Source organism: Oncorhynchus nerka, unplaced genomic scaffold, assembly GCF_034236695.1.
Source record: "Oncorhynchus nerka isolate Pitt River unplaced genomic scaffold, Oner_Uvic_2.0 unplaced_scaffold_2609, whole genome shotgun sequence".
NCBI classification, from domain to species: domain Eukaryota; kingdom Metazoa; phylum Chordata; class Actinopteri; order Salmoniformes; family Salmonidae; genus Oncorhynchus; species Oncorhynchus nerka.
This window is the reverse complement of record NW_027038688.1, coordinates 1-17,059: the sequence shown is the minus strand read 5'-3', so window position 1 is coordinate 17,059 and position 17,059 is coordinate 1. Positions and strand designations below refer to the sequence as shown.

Genomic DNA, 17,059 nt, shown 5'->3' with positions numbered 1-17,059 from the left:
TGGAGACAATATTGACTGGTGGTGACGTAAAGAGTTATTGACGGCATACAGCGACATGACCACAATGGAAATCGCGCGCCACGCCAAACAGACTGCACGCCCCTGCGCTCCGATTTTATGCTCTCTGAGATTCTGAAATTAACAGGAGAAAGACTAGTCCCAGGGCATGAATACAATATTTAATAAACGATATATCCACTCTAAGCGTCCGCCTTGCTGTACCTATTGATCATCGATAGTTGTGTGCTCAAGTTTACCAAGATCCAAAGTTGTCAGGCAGCGTTCATTGAACGCATGCGCATTGCATCCACTATCCAGCTCAAAATAAGAGTTAAAACAGAAACGAGGTGAGTTCCATAATTTTCAAACAATATAATCGCTGTTATACATTAAATGTTGCAAATAACAACAGTAATCGAAAAAGCATCGTTCGTTTTATAATTTGCACCGGTTCTTATTATTTGTACTGTGATTTAAAACCGTAAAGATAAATCGGAGAGTCAAGTTTCTATTGAAGAAATTAAAAGCAAGCAATTCTATATTTTAGCCTTGAACAAATAAGGCAGTGTAGGGGCGGTTATTTACTTATTCATACCAAGTAATGTGGAAGTCCGTTCCTAAGCATTTTCTAACGTTCAAGACATGGAAACTTATTTATTACTGGTTGTCCTTACTTCGCTACACCAAGCCAAAATGCTAGTCCCAGTTCCTAGCAGTCTAGCTACCAGTTTGAATTGAACCGTAGTGACGCTTTGCTAGCCAGAAGCAGTTAGCAAGCTAGCTGGCAGCTAGCTGGCTGACATTCCGAGACAAGGGGAAAGTAAAGAAAATGGCCATGATGAGGGAAAACACTAACCTATGAAATTGCAGGGTATACATTTGGTTTTATTTGACAGACACGGCCGTGTATTATATGTTTCAATAAATAACTTGAGTCATTTACATAGTTTTAACGTGTTGGTGGCCTCTTCCTTTGCTCCGCCATTTTGTATAAGACGAATGCTAATCATGGGCGCACGTACACTTTATTTATGGTCGAATAAATTCGAGGTTTAAACTTGGGAACGTAAACTGACAGCTGTTGAACAGCACACTTGATTGTTTACTTCCCATCCGTATATTTCAGTCAACAAATATTATTTCTGACCAAACTATAGGGTTGATTCAGCGTCGAGGCGAAAACGTTATATCGTGATCTTGGTTTGATTAAAACACACGCAAATTTGACATTTCTATGCAGAACACATTGTTTTCTTTAAAATCATTGATTATTCTACCATCGCTGTTGTCCGCGTCAATGCAAACAGCCGATTTAATAAGATACTGTTAAAACAAGGAAAAGCTGAACTTGTTCTTTTAACTTGTATTTGACACGAGTCTCACGGTGTTTGTCAATACTTGTGTTCTAGGCCAATCCATGCAGGGGTGCTTGTGCATTTATTTTTTGATATTTAGCTTTAAAAAGTTAAATATTTTCTTGTTTTGCTTCATATAAGTGCATGCATGTATTCCACAACAGTCGCCCTCTAGCGGCGATGGAATGCGGTTCTTTAGTACCCGACTTGCACGCGCTGGTTGACTTCTTGCAGGTACCTGTACTTTTTGTGCCAGGGATATTTTTTGAGTACCCCATTTTGGATAATGTCATTTGATTGATTGATTGTTTTATTAGCTCATTTAAAAAATATACATACACACACACACTACATTCATTTGAAAAACTTAACAGGGATTGCTAAATAAAGTCAGTGACTTATTCCCATTGTGGTCCCTAAAGTACAGGGTGGAAAAATATTACAAAGATACAGACATAGATATCTAAAATATATATAATGAAAACAACACATAGATAGACATTTGAGAAAGATCTGTCAAATGGATACAATTTCAGTTTTACTTTGAGAACATACAGACAGACCTATTCTAGCCCATATCCTTGCATGAACAAACCCCCACACATCTTGTCTTAACATGAGAGACAGACAGATGTCAATAGGCATGTGTCAGTGTTTCCCCATCCACTGCTGAAGTGGGCGTCGTAATTCAAATCAAATGTTATTTGTCTCATGCATCCTAAACAACAGGTGTAGACTTAACAGTGAAATGCTTACTGATGGGCCCTTTCCAACAATACAGAGAGAAAAATAGAAAAGTAATAGAAAAAATAAGAACACAAGGAATAAATCCACAATGAGTAAGGATTACTGGGCTATATACACGGGGTACCAGTACCGAGTCCATGTGCAGGGGTACGAGGTCATTTGGATGTGACACCTGTCTGGTTATTGATTGATTGGGTGTGTTCAAGTAGTAAGGCTAACAAAACTTTGTGTTAACGAGTGAAGTCAGGCGAGGTGCATCTGCGACAACCAAATGTCGGACACTGTAATGGTTAGCTGTGTATCGCAATGTTTTTTACACGGCAAAAATTCAAACCCGAGGCAGACAACTCTTTGGTCCTTTAATATGCTGCTGTATGTAAAATATTGTGGCTATAGCTTGGAAACAAATAAATGTGATTCTGGATGACAACATAATACAGTTTATTTCCACCTATAGGGCTTCTTTCCTAAAGAAATTTGTTTCCTTGCCATGATCCTAACGAGAATCGCGATATTGGTATCTTCCCGGCCCAAGTAATGGTTTTCCAACAGAAAGGCTCAGATCAACATGGCAGTGTCAACATACCTGCTATTGTATATACATGTTTTTCTTTTTCTTTACTTTTCTATATCACACACTCACAAACTGAAAACATAACATGTGTACAATTAATTGGTTAGAGAGAGGTCTCAAATCACTTTAATTTGTATCCCCTATAGCTTTAGAATCGCAAAAAAGTTGGTTCCTGTTTCAGTACCATCTATGGTCATGTTCACATGGGTCCACCAAAAACATCCTAATGATTGGTTGACAAATAATGCATGGTGCAGTTGGTGAGAAGCAACAGCAGCGACTTCATCAAAAACTGCACGACCTTTGATCACACTATTTTTGTCAAGTTCAAGCAGTCGACATGTAGGCACAAGTCGAACAATTTTTATCCCCATCCCCATGTTGCAACCCGACTAGACAAAATGTACCCGCTCGAACACGCCCATTGACTGGCTGACTGGACAACAACCTCTCCCTCAACGCGATCAAGACTAAGGAGATGATTGTGGACTTCAGGAAAAGGAGGACCGAGCACGCCCCCACTCTCATCAATGGGGCTGTAGTGGAGCAGGTCGAGAGCTTCAAGTTCCTTGGTGTCCACATCACCAACAAACTAACATGGTCCAAGCACACCAAGACAGTCGTGAAGTTAGCGGGCACGACAAAACCTATTCCCCCCTCAGGAGACTGAAAAGATTTGGCATTGGTCCCTCAGATCCTCAAAAGGTTCTACAGCAGCACCATCGAGAGCGTCCTGACTGGTTGCATCACTCTTTGGTATGGCAACTCCTCTCCCACCGACCGCAAGGCATTACAGAGGGTAGTGCGTATAGCCCAGTACATCACTGGGGCCAAGCTTCCTGCCATCCAGGACCTCTATACCAGGCTATGTCAGGTGAAGGCCCTAAAAATTGTCAAAGACTCCAGCCACCCAAGTCATACAATGTTTAAGTCTAGGTCCAAGACGCTTGTCAACAGCTTCTACACCCAAGCCATAAGACTCCTCAACATCTAATCAAATGGCTACCCAGACTATTTGCGTTGCCCCCTCCCCCCCTTTTACGCTCTGTTATCATCTATGCATAATCACTTTAACTCTACCTACATGTACATATTACCTCGACTAACCCCAGTATATAGCCTCGCTGTTGTTATTTTACTGCTGCTCTTTAATAGTTTGTTACTTTTATTTCTTATTCTTATTTTTTTTTAGGTATATTTGTTTTTTAAACTGCATTGTTGTTAAGGGCTTCTAAGTAAGAATTTCACTGTAAGGTCTACCTGTTGTATTCGGCGCATGTGACAAATACCATTTTGATTTGATTTTGACTGATGGATTGATTGATGTCAGTGCAGGAGGAGGAGAGCAGGGAGAGATGACTGACACCCCTCCCAGTGATGGCCCCTCCCAGGGGGCAGAGTTTGACATGATGGGCGCTCTGGACTGGCAGGACGGCATCGCCACACTGCCTGGCAGCGACATCAAGGTAGTGTGTGTGTGTGTGTGTGTGTGTGTGGATACCACAGACAGGTAGACTGACTGGTATCTCTCAGTTCCGTATGACAGAGTTTGGAACTTTGGAGATTGTGACAGAGCCAGAGGTCAAAGAGTCAAGGCCAACACCCCAGAACCCCGCCCAGTCGAAAAGCCCCACCCCTCCACCAGAGGCCCAATCAGAGAGCAGCGCAGCCTCTTCTGCAGCCAAGGAAGTCCAGCCACTTGCACCTAAGGGTAAAGTAAACGTATGGTTATGAAGGAGTTATAACATAGTTTTGACTGTTTATAATACAGGTGTGTAGTATTTAGACTCATAGCTCTGATATATGTCAGCACTGTCTATATTAGCATACTACATACTGGGTGCTCTGCAGATGGGGGTATAGAATTACAAAGCTTCAATATTATTCTGCTCTTTCCCCCAGCTCAAGGCCCTGTGCTTCTGTCTCTAGAGGAGGGTCCCATGGTGAAGGAGCCCAGGGTGGAGGCGGGCCCCAGGGCGGAGGTAGGCCCCGAGGTGGAGGCAGGCCCCAGGGCTGCGATGGCTAGCTGTAGGTCGTGTGGGGGCTCCGGTCCACTGGAAAGTTTCCTCCAGGGCAAATACTGCAGCTCCATTTGTGTCCAGCCCTCCAGTGGCAGGTAAACATGTTAGCTGTTCTTACTGTACTGTATTTTAGAAAGCATATTGATAGTAGTAACAGTTAAGACCCAACACAGTCATCACATGAGCATAGTTCCTAGAATGACCTCTGTTCCGTGTGTGTTTAGGTCATCACCCGGAGAGCGGAGGGAGAGAGAGGGGGGGGAGGGGGGACTGGGGAAACGAGTGAGGAAGAAGAGGAAGATCTACATGGACTCTGGTGATGAAGAGGAAGACAACCAGGAGGAGGAAGAGGTGATGATAGAAGATGTGGCCAACGCTGGTCCTGAAAAGCATTGTGATGTGTGTGTGGCAGCTCACCTGCCGATGAGTGACTGTCTCTCTCTACAGGACAAGTCCAAGGCTGTCAAAGGGAGGAGAGCTGCTAAGCTGGCCAAGCTAGGTATGTCCTATTATTACACTGAGTGGAGGTAGAGGATGGATAGATGAGAGGATGGATTTGAGAGGATGGATAGATGGAGGGATGGATTTGTTGGGAATGACACGGGTTGGAAAGTTTGTCCAATTAGGTAGACCAAGGGTCAGTGCTGCAATCCTGCTGGTTTTCATGTCACTGATTGGCTGATGTGACTGTTTTGTTGTCCCACCCCCAGTGACAGCCCCACCCAATAAGAAGCGATCCTGGAGCTGGCCCTCCTACATGGAGGAGGAGAAGGCTATAGCTGCCCCCCTTAAACTGTTCAAGGAGGTGAGGCACGCACACTTTATCATACTCTCTCTGACACACACACACAGCTGTACAGACATGTGAAAGAGTGTTATGTGTGTGTGCCTCGCAGCACCAGTCGTTCCCTCAGAGCAGGAATGCCTTCAAAGTGGGGATGAAGTTAGAAGGACTGGACCCCTGTCACCCCTCTCTGTTCTGTGTGCTCAGTGTTGCTGAGGTACGTGTCTAACAGGTCAGACCAATAAGATATAGGAGGAATGTCTGCTTTCGAACAACTAACCCTTCGCTTTCCCTCATTTCTTTGCGTTCCTTCCTCTCTGTCTCTTACTCTCTCTGTCTGTCTCAGATCCAGGGTTATAGGGTAAGGCTTCATTTCGACGGGTATCCAGAGTGCTATGACTTCTGGGTAAATGCTGACACCTGGGATGTGAAGCCGGCGGGCTGGTGTGAGAAGATGGGACACAAGCTGCTACTGCCTAAAGGTACACATACACACACACACAGACACACACACACACCCCAGACACAGATACAAACACACCCGACACGCATACACATACACACACATGCACACACACACACCCGACACACACACATACACACACACTCCAGACACGGATACAAACACACCAGACACACATACACACACACCCGACACACATGCATATTCTACCGACTGTACAATGTTGTGTGTGTAGATAGACAAAACTATAACCTTCAACCTTTTGTGTGTAGGTTGTAAGGATGGGGAGTTCAACTGGAACATGTATGTGAAGAACTGCAGAGGTCAACTGGCCCCCAAACACCTCTTCAAGAGCCTCAACACAGTGAGCCTACCTGACAGCCTGTGTGGATCCATTAATAGTGTGTTTGTGTTGTGAATTAGTTGGTGACCTTCGGTCCATTCAACCAAGTTTGTATATGAACTATGTGGGTGCATGTGTGTATAGTCAGTGACTCCGTCAGGCTTCCGTGCGGGTATGAAGCTAGAGGCGGTGGATAAGAAGAACCCATATCTGATCTGCGTAGCGTCCATCGCGGCTGCTGTTGACAACAGACTCCTCATACACTTTGACAACTGGGACGACACCTATGACTACTGGTGTGATGCCAGCAGTCCCTACATCCACCCTGTAGGCTACTGTGAGGAGGCTGAGCTGACCCTCACCACCCCTGCTGGTGAGACACACACAAACATTTTTCATCGCTTTATTTGGATACACCATGAAACATTGTATAAGGGTGTGTGTTGTGGTTTCTCCTCTCAGAATATAAGCACCCGAGGAGTTTTTCCTGGGATAAATACATGGAGGAGACTGGCACACAGGCAGCCCCTGCACGTGCCTTCAAACTGGTAAGACACTCACATTCTCGCACACACATAGAGTTAACACTCAAAACATATGACGCATGCAAATTACATTGTTGGTGTTGATTGGGAGGCCTGGGGGAATTTCACATGGAGTTCCCCAGGGCTCTGTTCTGGGTCCACTGACAGTGTTTATTTATGTCAGCTACACCCGTTACAAAACATGTATATTAATCCATCTGCATCACCTGATGTTAACTCTTGAATGTGTCCTGTAGCGTCCGTGCCATGGGTTCCAGGCTGGAATGAAGCTGGAAGCTGTCGATAAGAGGAATCCCATGCTCATCCGCATAGCAACCATCGCAGAGGTGGAGGACCACCGACTGAGGGTATGCTGTGTGTGAGAGTGCAGAATGATTATTGTGGAGTAGTGTGTGTGTGTAACTCTCTGTCTTTCTCAGATCCATTTCGATGGCTGGAGTGAGGAGTACGACTACTGGGTGGATGCTGACTGCCCAGACCTGCACCCTGTGGGCTGGTGTCAGAAGACTAGTCATCCCCTACAACACCCCTCCAATGGTGAGACGCACACACTTCCAAAATATTGACATGGTTATAACTTTGCTGAAACCCACAAATATTTCCCAATCTGTTTATGTGTGTATGTGTGTAGTATTAACTCTGCGGTGTGTTTCAGGCTCCACTGATATGCTGGTCCTCCCAGGGCAGGGCTGTCCTACCCCAGGATGCAATGGGGTAGGTCACATCCGAGGACCCCGCTACGGAACCCACTACACGTCAGTAGAAAACACACACACTAACTGTCAAAAAAGTTTTAATCAAAACACGTCATACAATGACTTGTGATCTGTGTGCTGTAATCTGTGAGCAAGGTGATGTGTGTTCCTGTTCTGAACTTGTGTGTGTAGGGGGGTGAGCTGTCCGTACTCGGAGATGAACCTGAACAGGGAGGGCCAGGTACCAGACCGTCTAAGTGGAGAACGACCTATGACCCTGAGTGGGCCTCATCACCGTGGGCGACGCCCAGACCCTCCTGTACACACCCAGACAAACAGCCCCACCACACCGGAGCAGCCCGAGCCTGCAGACGACACCCCTCAGAACAGGTATGTGTGGAACATGTAACAGAAGGGGTTTGGAAGAGCTTCCATGATTTTGTTTGTTATCTGACTGCAAATAAAGTCTGGAGTTGTGGACTTGTTTCCATGGTAACAGTTGTTTCTATGGTAGTGTAACTAGGGGGCCGACGGTTGACGAGGGCGAACAATCCAGGTGCAGCAGTCAGAGTGAGCCACCAGGGGGCTCCACTGAGCCCATCAACGACGGAGCCAAGGCCAAGAGGTAGCACACAGACTCCACTCTCTCCTACCAAACTCTAGAATGCATGATGGAGCAGAGTGTTTGTTGTTGGTTTACTAAGAGAGTACAATGCCTTCACAAAGTATTCACACCCCTTGACTTATTCCACATTTTATTGTGTTACAGCCTGAATTCAAAATGGATTAAATAGATTTTTTTTCTAAAGTATTCACACCCCTTGACTTATTCCACATTTGATTGTGTTACAGCCTGAATTGAAAATGGATTAAATTGATTTTTTTTCTCACCCATCTGCACATCTAATGACAAAGTGAAAACATGATTCTAGAAATGTTAGCAAATTTTTGGGCAATTAATACAGAAATGTCTCATTTACATAAGTATTCACACCCGAGTCAATACTTTGTAGAAGCACCTTTGGCAGCGATTACAGCTGTGAGTCTTTCTGGGTAAGTCTCTAAGAGCTTTCCATACCTTCCACACTTGCCCATTATTCTTTGCAAAATTCTTCAAACTCTGTCAAATTGGTTGCTGATCATTGCTAGACAACCATTTTCAGGTCTTGCCATAGATTTTCAAGTAGATTTAAGTAAAATCTGGAACTCGGCCTCAGGAAATTTCACTGTCTTCTTGGTAAGCAACTTCAGTGTAGATTTGGCTTTGTTGTTTTAGGTTATTGTCCTGCTGAAAGGTGAATTCATCTCCCAGTGTCTGGTGGAAAGCAGACTGAACCGGGTTTTCCTCTAGGATTTTGCCTGTGCTTATCTCCATTAGGTTTAAATTTTAACCTGAAAAACTCCCCAGTCCTTAATGATTAAAAGCATACCCATAACATGACGCAGCCACCACTATGCTTGGAATGTGGAGAGTGGTACTCCGTAATATGTTGTATTGGATTTGCCCCCAAACATAACATGTTGTATTCAGGACATAAAGTTAATTGCTTTGTCACATTTTTTGCAGTACTACTTTAGTGCCTTGTTGCAAACAGAATGGATGTTTTGGAATATTTTATATTCTGTAAAGGCTTCCTTCCTTTACTCTCAGTATGGTTAGTATTGTGGAGTAACTACAGTGTTGTTGATCCATCCTTCTACCACAGCCATTAAACTCTGTAACTGTTTAAAGTCACCATTGCCTAATGGTGAAATCCTTGAGCAGTTTCCTTCCTCTCTGGCAACTGAGTTAGGAAGAACGGCTGTATCTTTGTAGTGACTGGGTGTATTGATACACCATCCAAAGTGTAATTAATAACTTCACCATGCCCAAAGGGATATTCAATGTCTATTTTTAAAATGTATTTTTACCCATCTACCCATAGGTGACCTTCTTTGGGAGGCATTGGAAAACCTCCCTGGATTTGTGGTTGAATCTGTGTTTGAAATTCACTGCTCGACTGAGGGACCTTACAGATAATTGTATTTGTGGGGTACAGAGATGTTAAACACTATTATTGCCCTCAGAGTGAGTCCATACAACTTATTATGTGACTTGTTACACATTTTTACTCCTGAACTTATTGACTCGAGACATTTCAGCTTTTCATTTTTAATTAGTAATTCAAAATAAAATAAAAACATAATTCCACTTTGACATTATGGGGACTTGTGTGTCGGCCAGTGACAAAACACAGCTCTAATTAATTCATTTTAAATTCAGCCTGTAATACAACAAAATGTGTAAAGATTTGTGGGGTGTGAATACTTTCTGAAGGCGCCGTATGTTGTCTTTCAACAGGTCTGCTCCAGTCCCAAAGTATCTGAAGCTGCACGTCGTCAAGCAGGAGAGTGGAGATGGGAAAGGTAGAGGTTCTGCTCTCAGAAATAGAGAATGAGTGTAACGCTGTGTGGATTATATATTGTCTGTGCATGTCTATTGAAGATATTTACAGCTAATTTCTCCTCCCTCTCCCCCAGACTCCCTGTCTCTCCAGCAGGCGCTCCATGAGTCAGTGTTCTCCCCGGGTGGCTCCTCCTCTCCCCCTCACAGGGTGGCTCTGTGCTGGGACAAACACTGCCAGCTGCTCCCTGAGGTCCTGGGCCTCACAGCTAAAGAGTTGCAACCTGGACCGCTGACGAGGTCAGACACGCACACATAAACACATAGGCAATACAAACATGTACAGGCGCTCTACGCATACTGTACAAACTGACATATTGTGCAAAAACACATACATTACACATACACCCAATACAATAGCTTTATGTATCCTATTGCATTTTAATCGTGTGTGTGTCTTAATGTTGGTTTCCCTGTGGGTCAGGTGGCCAGTTTTGTCAAAGGGCTCCCGGGCTGCAAAGAGCATGCTGCCACCTTCAGGACAGAGGTAAGAGCTACCATTTAAAAACCCAACTTTGTGAATCGTAATAGTCACACACACGCCTCTCATCTGCTGCTCCTGGTTGGTGTATCCTCTGACAATGCAACCAAGTCAAGTTAAATTCTGCCATTAACATTCAAACACTCACGCACACGTTCTGTGTTGGAGCTTATTTTGTGTCTCTGTGTATCGCTCCAGCAAATGGATGGAGAGGCCTTCCTGCTTCTCACCCAAGCAGACATAGTCAAGATCCTGTCAATCAAACTAGGCCCTGCCCTCAAGATATACAACGCCATACTCATGCTGAAGAATGCTGATGAGGAGTGAGACGCCCCCTGACGCTTCATTTCCTCCCACACCCGACCGCTGTATCTGAAAAGTCTAAAGAAGTTTAATCTCCTTTCTTTGCCTCCTCACCTTATTCTCTTTGGTCTTCATCTGCACTGATCTGAGCCCGTAGGATAGGTCAGAGCAACGTAATGGACGGCCACCAGGAATCTGCTTTCAGCTATCCTGTTCTTTCACATCAGTGTAGAGGAGTAGAGAGGATGTACCTGGTGTCAGTGTAGAGGAGTAGAGAGGATGTACCTGGTGTCAGTGTAGAGGAGTAGAGAGGATGTACCTGGTGTCAGTGTAGAGGAGTAGAGAGGATGTACTTGGTGTCAGTGTAGAGGAGTAGAGAGGATACAGAGAGGATGTACCTGGTGTCAGTGTAGAGGAGTAGAGAGGATGTACTTGGTGTCAGTGTAAAGGAGTAGAGAGGATGTACCTGGTGTCAGTGTAGAGGAGTAGAGAGGATGTACCTGGTGTCAGTGTAGAGGAGTAGAGAGGATGTACCTGGTGTCAGTGTAGAGGAGTAGAGAGGATGTACCTGGGTGTCTGTAAAGGAGTAGAGAGGATGTACCTGGTGTCAGTGTAGAGGAGTAGAGAGGATGTACCTGGGTGTCTGTAAAGGAGTAGAGAGGATGTACCTGGTGTCAGTGTAGAGGAGTAGAGAGGATGTACCTGGTGTCAGTGTAGAGGAGTAGAGAGGATGTACCTGGGTGTCTGTAAAAAGGAGTAGAGAGGATTCAGAGAGGATGTACCTGTGGTGTCTGTTGGAAGATCTTAATTGCATACTCTCGTGTCCTCTCCCTCGTCTCCTTCTTAAAACCCATTGGATGAGAGAGCCAGAGGAGAGAGGACGAGGATTATGCAATTGAGATCTTACATGTCAGACAGACATCACAGTCAACCCAAGAAAGTGTTTTATACTATAACATAGCAACAATTATAATTTAAAGGGGCAATTATGAGTTGAAACAATAACAACGCTGTAACCCCTGGTTTGGCCAAAAGCTGAGGGATGGATGGGGCTGGAGAAATGTTACCTCTCTCAAATTCATAGACAGAACTATGCATACAATGTATGCATCATCAAAATGATAGTTTGAACCATGTTTTGAGGCTATACAGTGTTTGTTTACATTTACTTTGTTTACCAACATTGAAGATGAACAAGCTTATATTTGGTGTTTTGGGGTTCTGATGGGGTACGACAGTTGAACTAAGCTCATGAGGCATTTATAAGATATTCTTCGAGAATCAAAAAGGTATGTAGCAACTGCAGATTGCCCCATTAACCTAAATGTTTCTCTGAGTAAGAAATGAGCAGTGGGCACCTTTAAAGTTCATTCATCTTTAAAGTATTGATATTGAATTCAATTTGAAAGTAGACTCAGTGAAATGACGTTGCCACGAGCAGCTCCCCAGATATTGAGATGAGTGAGATGCAGGACCTCACACACGGTGTCTGCGGAACAGGAGGCTGGTGGCTTTTTAATTGGGGAAGACGGGCTCATGGTAACGGCTGGAACGGAATCAATGGAATGGTATTGGTTTCCATGTGTTTGATAGCATTGCATTCACTCCATTCCAGACATTACTATGAGCCGTCCTCCCCTCAGATGTGGATGGGTTCGCTTCACACTGTTCCCTGGCCTGGCTACCGGGAATCAAAACAGCGGAGAAGTTAAGCCTCGCGCTTTAACGCTAGTAGTTGTTGTGGGAATTGATCCACAATGCTGTTTACTTTCAGCATCTACGTCATATCGCTGCGTCCACCTTTAATATTATCATTTTAAAAAGAATAATGTTTGAGGAAATGGTGCTGAGCCCTGAGCAGATGGAACCAGATTAGTCCAAACATGTTTTTACTGGAATACTTGTTGAGTTCTTATTTATTGTTTTGAAAGAAACTCACCATGTAGTTTACCTCTCTGTCAGATGGATACATTCCTCTACATGTCCAGGGCAGGAAGAGGTTGGCACGTCTCAAGGCTTGGATGGAGGGAGAGGATGTGTGTGTGTGTGCGTGTGTGTGTGCGTGCAGTCAGTCAGTCAGTCAGATGTTTATTTAAAAGGGTGAATGTTATAGCATTGGAACTTTAAGGAAAGCTGGACTTTAGGACTAATTCAACTGAAGAGAGATGTGTTTCTATGTACCTGCTTTAGAGCTAATGGTAAAACACTAATGAAATTGGAACGTAAAGAAAGAAAGACAAAATTCATCAATTTGTTCCTAATGAATATTGTTTCCTGTTTCATTGATCTTTGTGTACACCGTAAATAGTGTATTATAGCTCTGGGGTGGTGACACCCTGCATCCCTATAGGAAGTGGTTATTTGGAAGCTTATGCAAATCAATACCAATCTTTTCCAAGAAATTAAAAATGTATTTTGTTTTTATTGAACTGAGGAATTCATCTTTTAAAGCTTTAGTGAAATTTTGTAAACTATTTTTCGCCGATCCTCCGTGCGATACCTTGGAAGTGTGTTGCAATGAGCTTAAATGTGTTTATCAACAATATAGTTTATATTCAAAACCGGGATTTCTGTATTTTAATTTAAGGGGCATTGATAAGTGCTGTTGACTTGTGAGATGGTGTGAGTGGTGTAGGTGCATGATGGCTTGCGTTTGCTGGAGTGTGTAAGTGGAATGGAATAAATGAAATGCAGTCTCTGGGGTTGTATATTCTTCTAATGTGCATACTGCCTGAGGGCTTGGTTATCCACTCTTCTGATCTGTTAACCACACTGATCTGTGGTCATCATTACCTTGTGTCAGTGGTGTGTCTGTATCATGTCTCAGATTCACAGGAACTGACACCACACCTGTCCTGTCCACGGATACACCTGGTTATGTCATAAGCTTTTCTTCATCCCGGCCCACACCAATCTATTTATCAATCCCTCTTCTCTTCCCCTTCATCCCCCAGTATGCTGCTGTTCTAACTAATAATAACTGCTAGGATCCCTGGGGACTGACCCAAACCAGCCAACGAATCCCACGACCCCTCACAACCAGACACAGCTTATCTTGCTAACACACACACAGTCTGGTTTAACTATCCTTGTGGGGACCAAGCAATTGATTCCCATTCAAAAATCTATTTTCCTAACCGTAACCCCTCAGACCTAATCCCTAATTCTAACTGTAAACCCTAAACTTAAAGTAGAATTTTCCTTGTGGGGTCCAGCAAAATGACCCTAGTTGGGATATTAAAACCAAAAAAACACTCACAGAGCGTAATGCTCTGGCTTACTGCTTCTGAAACATCAAACTATTCCAAAAAGAAAAGTGTGCGCATAGTATAGAGTCAAGTCAAAAGGCAACTGAAACATTTAGGCATATTTACTCATCGGGAATTTATGAGGACCAAGATCTCGCATGCGCCGTAGTAGCCTACTCGCCGCTTTAAACCAAGGCTGGACAGATGTTAAGCAGCCTGGTTGAGGGGTGAAACTCCGGAAAACATTTTAAAGAGGGAGCTGAAGAGTCAACGCTGACCATATGAATGTAGGGACAAAATAAATAATGGGCATCATGTTGAGAAAATAGTTCCAGATATGTCAGCAGCAGGAGCGACGGGGAAATGTCCACAACCGAGCAACAGCCAAATCGAGGCAAGTAACCATTATCGGAACGTTCTCAAAAATCAGAGCGCAGCACATGAAAAGCAAGTGTTACTTGTTAATTTTAGTTTGTATTTTGTCAATAGTGTTGACTTACTTTTTAAAACATTATTCAGACATCGTCCAATGTCAAAAAGGCTTTAGCGACAGATAACCATAAATTAAAAGATTACCGTTACATTGCATCCGGAATCGGACAACGCAACTCCGCTCTCTCGAGAAAAGTTGTCGAGGGTCTGCTACAATGTTGCACAAGTTCAACCCTTCGATTAACGTTTTTGACTGGTGTTAATGTCATCATTTATATAATATTATGTAAAATCTACAATTTCTGAACTTGTAATCTTTACTAAAGGTCTCGTTTTTGCATTCATGTTCCTTGTTTAAGTGACGGGAATGATTGAATGTTATGTTCAAGGAAAGCCCCAAATCAGACGAAATGACTTTATGTGAAATCTAATAGAAGCTACATCTGGGACTTGGTCAATTGAGAGTTACCACTGGGACCATATATTATCAATTTAGTTCAGAATTGACGCCATTTATATGTCAGTCTTGACAGTGCTTACTTTATTATTTACATAGGCTATTGTGGAATATTTAGTTCGAGTTTAAATGTGACGGCTACAGTGAACGGGCTTGTGTACAGGGTAATCTAGCGTGGAGTTTAGAAGAGGGCGCGAGAGACTCACATACTGCATCTCATTAACTCCTGGGGTTCTTATCACCTCTGTTATTTCCTGTTGTTTACAAAGTCAACTCTCAACAATCCCTCTCACTCCACCCCACCCTTTTCCCCCTGTCTTTTTTCTCTTCCTCTGATTTAACCCCTTGCTCTTCCCCCCCTTACCTCTCTCCTGTCCTCGCCCCTCCCTCTCTCTCCTGTCCCCGCCCTCCCTCTCTCTCCTGTCCCCGCCTCCCTCCCTCTCCTGTCCCCGCCTCCCTCTCTCTCCTGTCCTCGCCCTCCCTCTCTCTCCTGTCCTCGCCTCCTCTCCTGTCCTCGCCCTCCCTCTCTCCTGTCCTCGCCCTCCCTCTCTCTCCTGTCCTCATCTTCTCTCTCCTGTCCTCGTCCCCTCTCTCTCCTGTCCTCGTCCCCTCTCTCTCCTGTCCTCGTCTTCTCTCTCCTGTCCTCGTCCTCTCTCTCCTGTCCTCATCTTCTCTCTCCTGTCCTCATCTTCTCTCTCCTGTCCTCGTCCCCTCTCTCTCCTGTCCCAGTTCTCTCTCTCTCGCTCCTGTCCTCGTCCCCACTCTCTTTTGTCCTCTTTTTCTCCTGTCCTCATCCTCCCTCTTTCTCCTATCCTCGTCTTCTCTTCTGTCCTCTTTCTCTTGTCCTCATCCTCTCTCTCTTGTCCTCGTCTTCTCTGCTGTCCTCATCCTCCCTCTTTCTCCTGTCCTCATCCTCCCTCCCTCTTTCTCCTGTCCTCTTTCTCTCTCTCTTGTCCTTGTCCTCTCTTCTGTCCACTTTCTTCTGTCCTCATCCTCTCTCCTGTCCTCATCCTCCCTCTTTCTCCTGTCCTCACCTCTCTCTCTCTCCTGTCCTCGTCCTTTCTCCTCTTTCCTGTCCTCATCCCTCTCCCTCTTTCTCCTGTGCCTCGTCCTCCCCTCCCTCCCTCCCTCTTTCTCTCCTGTCCGCGTCTCCTCCCTCTCTCCTGTCCGCGTCTTCCTCTCTCTCCTGTCCTCATCCTCCCTCTTTCTCCTGTCCTCATCTTCCTCTTTCTCCTGTCTGCGTCCTCTCTCTCCTGTCCTCATCCTCTCTCTCTCCTGTCCTCATCCTCTCTCTCTCTCTCTCTCTCCTGTACTTGTCCTCTGTCTATCCAGTCTGTGGTAGAGGATGACAGCAGAGGGGTCCACCGGCGTCAATGCCGTTGGTCTGCACCCAAGACTCCTCCCACTCACCTAAAACAACCTGCCCACAAACCACATGGCCCTGCCCACAGAAGGATGAGCTCGAAGTCAGACTCCGCCTCCGCTCCCTCCTGGGGGCGTGGCTACTAGCGGGCGTTGTCGTGGTGATGGTGGGAATGTTTGTGGCCGTGGCCGGGCACGCTAGCTCCACCCCTAACCCTGTGGGTGGGGCGAGGCAGCTCCCACAGCGAGCGAATGAAACTGCTCGGCCCTGCCGGTCATGGGCATCGGCCTGTTCATCTTCATCTGTGCTGGAACCCTGTTGTATGAGAACCGGGACCGCGAGAACCGAGAGCGTGAGAACCTTGAGAACCCTGGGAGGAGCAGGGGAAACATAAACAGAAGAAAACAAGGGATTGGCGCCGGGAGAACCGTGATTGTGAGGATGTGGAACAGGGAACCAGAGAGAGCCCTCAGACAGACACTCCCCTCTCCCTGAGGAGTGCCCGCCCCCTGCCTCCCAGAGTGCCTAGACAGGAGGGGTCAGAGTTGAACGTTCTCTCTGTGGGGGCGCTTGAGCTCACTGCTACCAGGGGAGGGACAGGGGCGTGAAGAGAGAGTCAGAGAGGTGGGGGTAAAGGGGGTCAACCCTGCTGACCAGAGTCCTGCACCACCAGGACTCCTCCTGTCCCTCCCCAGCTCCCTCCTCTGTGTGCCCTGACTCCTGTAACTCCAGTGAGATCAACTATAACGTTCAGACAGGCTCCCCTATCCACTCTATTCTCCAACTCTGACATACTACTGTACTC

General features: G+C 45.3%; 1 pseudogene; it reads left to right on the top strand.

Annotated features, from left to right (window-relative positions):
• Window positions 1–152: 152 nt before the first annotated feature.
• LOC115120720 (lethal(3)malignant brain tumor-like protein 4) lies at window positions 153–11,271 on the top strand (annotated as a pseudogene).
• Window positions 11,272–17,059: the final 5,788 nt, after the last annotated feature.